The sequence below is a fragment of the Pristiophorus japonicus genome, chromosome 17 (genome assembly GCF_044704955.1).
Source record: "Pristiophorus japonicus isolate sPriJap1 chromosome 17, sPriJap1.hap1, whole genome shotgun sequence".
Lineage (NCBI taxonomy): Eukaryota > Metazoa > Chordata > Chondrichthyes > Pristiophoridae > Pristiophorus > Pristiophorus japonicus.
The window spans coordinates 91,411,167-91,414,562 of NC_091993.1; positions in this window are offsets into that span (position 1 = coordinate 91,411,167).

Consider the following 3,396-nt stretch of genomic DNA (forward strand, 5'->3'; position numbering starts at 1 on the left):
AGCTGACGGAGACATCCCCAGGAATCGAAGCATGGCTAGCCCGTGCAGAACTTAACATTTAGCAAAGCCAGACTGTGGAATTTGTGGGACTTACCCTCTCCCTCGAGTGTGGGCCCCGCTTGTGCAGTGGTGGTTGCTTTTCTCCAGGCAGGACCCATCAAAGCAGCGACCCTCTCTTCCAAGGGTGCCAGTGGGCTTTGTCGGGCTTCCTCCTGTTCGAATTCTTTCCCTTTTATTATGTGTCACCTTCCTCTGCAAAGATGAAAATGCAACATTTTAGAAAGGGTGTCTTTCTACTGGGTAGGACATTATCAATGGTCACATTTACAATTGCAATTCCATTGAATAAATGAAAATATTACTTACACTAACTACTTGACCAAGGTCCTGCCATTTCTTTTTACACTGGCCTCCAGATCCCGTGGTGGTCACCATTGCGCAGTAAGCTTCTGCAACTAGGTTCCAGCGTTTCTTCATTTCTTTTGGGTGGAACTTTTATGTGACCTCTGCTGGTGTCCAGCTCCTGCCATCTGCTCTCAATCACAGTAACTAGTGCCTCCACTTCATCCTGTAAGAAATTCTTGGTCCTTGCACTGCGTGGTATCTTATATTGCTGCAGATCCGATTTTTCCAATGCTCTCACACAGCACAGCTTCTCACACAACTGGCTCTCTAAAAATGGCCAATTGCCAACCTGGATCTGTACTGCGCATGTGCGTCCATTGATATAACGTCAAAAACATCACTTTTTTGTCGCGCATGCGCAGAAGGTGCGGCATCGTTTTTTCGCCGCAGACAGCAGGCTCCACCCCCTGAGGTGACGGGACACGCTGCGCAGTGCCAAATTTGAATTATACATCGGGGAAACTTTGGCAAAATATTTCTGGTGCATTTCTGGCCTAGAAAAACGGGTATAACTCTGGCAACATGCAAGAAAATGGGCATGAGCAAAATTGAGCCCATTATCCCTTTTTGTCTTACTTACAAGAGAAAACATTGGTGATGAAAAATAGTCTTCCTTCATGCTCACCACCCACAAAATGATGTTAACTGGGCATTGGTAGCACTATATTTGCAATAAGAGCAGTATAATTCCAGTATAGCTTTTGGGCTGGATTTTCGAGGGGTTTGCGTCTGGATTTTCACCACGTATTGACTCTCCATGGAGAAAACCCAGTCGCAAACCCCAGGTGAGATTCTCAGCTCGTTGTTTGCAGCGGCGATGGGACGTATCGGTGGGGTGAGCTGTGCCGAATGTGCAACAACGCGGATTGTGTTCAGTCCGAGTTTCGGCTCTCCCCGACCCGTACGCCGTGTCCAGAACAGCGACAGGTAAAACCGGTCGGTACAGCCCTGCCAGCAGTGGTAAGTACGAAAACATGCAAAAAAGGTAAGTTACATTTTTATTTTTTTATTTTTTTGCAGCGATTAGTTAGTTAAGGGTCTTTGTAATGTTTTTGGAATGTTTTTTTGAATTTTTTCCCCGTCTTCCGCAAAAGACCCTGGACTAAATTTGCCAAAACTCGTGTTTTACGTCACGAATAATCGTGGAACGCCTCCCTTACCGATGCACCCCTGACGCAAACGTCAAAGTCCAAAAGTTCTGCTTAAAATCACTACTGTTTTTGTCCAAAAACCCCCAAATCCAAAAATCCAGTCCTTTTTGTCTAAATGTGAATCAGAAGCTATACAGTAATAGTTTCTATTTAGTGCTAAGGCGTAGCCATTTTGTTTATTGCAATTTTGGGCTTAATAATATAGACATTACTGATAACTGGAATAACTGAAATTTAGCTCCATGTGCAATGACCTCTAGAAGTTACTATTAAATAAATTTACGTATATATAAAAATTTCAGATAGAGGAAGTTCATATAAAGGCATCAAATGTTTTCATCCATTAATATCCCCATAGTAATTTATTTTCTTTGCCTGGATACTACTTGTTTCTGCCATTCTCAGATGGCCATTGCAATCCACTGTGTTCTTTTGTTCTGTTCAAGGCTAACAGTGGAAATAACACAGCTCATTAAAAATGTTAATACATTTATTGTGATAGACAAAATCAAGGGGCTGAAATTTCCCCTTCCGATAAGGCCTCTGACCACCTGAAAGCGACAGCCATGGGGCGGAATGATCACCGAGTCTCCGCGGAGGAGCACCATTATGGAAATTGGCCTTCCTCAGTTTTGGAGCAGTGTCCGGGACCGCTCGGCCCATTTTCCCACCGTGGCAGCACGCACCGACCCCTTACCGACTGGCGATGACCCCTTCGCATAATTGCCCCTCAGGAAATTGCCCCTTTCCTGAAATTATCCCGTGGGAGCGCTGCTGATGACTGACAGTCTCGGCTACTCCGCCCCGCCCCCACTTCTGCCCCATTCCAAATAAAACACCAAAATTACGATTAGGATGCCCCATGCCTTGGAGTGTCCAGAGCACATCGAAACCGCTAGGTGCGCCTTGTTTCGGGAGGTGGACAATTTCAGCCACCCAAACTTGGGCATAATTTTTTGTATGAATATTAACAAACCTTATTTCGGGTATTGAGTACATTTTGTCACATATTCGTTAAAGGAAAGTCCATCATATTAAACTCAATTGCAACTTATATTTGTATAGTGTCTCTAATGTAATACAACATTCCAAGTTGCTTCCTATAGGTAGGAGATGCACCTAGAAATGGGAGAAACATTAAAAGTTGACTAAATACAGTGTGAAAAAGATAAGTTTGCAGCAGGCTTTTAAAGGTGGGGAGGGACATACCAAGGTAAGGTGGCTTGACTGGGGTTGAAAGAACAGCGGGTTTCAGAGAGTAGAAAGAAAATGGCAGAAAACCTAGTGATTGATTTAAAGGGTTAAACCTTTTGGACACAATTGCAAAACTACTGCTACAGACAGAATGATCAGGTCGACCCAGGATCACAATGCGTGCAGCCTGAAGTCTGGTATAGAGGTTAAAATAATGAATAAATGAGGAAGATCGTTAAACCGAGTGTGTGTACAAATGTAACAAATTTCTCAAAACCAGACAATATAGTTGATAGCGGGACATGCCTAAGTCTGTACCTGGCCTAGTCGTTTGGTTTGACTCAAGACCGTTAATAACCAGCCAACTAAGAGGCCTAACAACAGTGTAAGGTTGGCTAAAGTGGGGCTTTCTTCAACTGGTACTCATACCCCCAACCGAGAGGACATCGGAACAGGTTGAGCCTGCAGTCAGTGGAGTGATGAGGAGACCCATCTCGGAAGAAGTTGATGCATTAACCTCAAGTGCAAACGGACTGATCACCTCGGGTAGCCTTGACGACATGCTCCAGTTTTGCAAGGTTGTATAAAATTGTATGACTTTTGTTGCGTGTACAATAAAACGCAGTTTAGCCTAAAAGACAGTTTG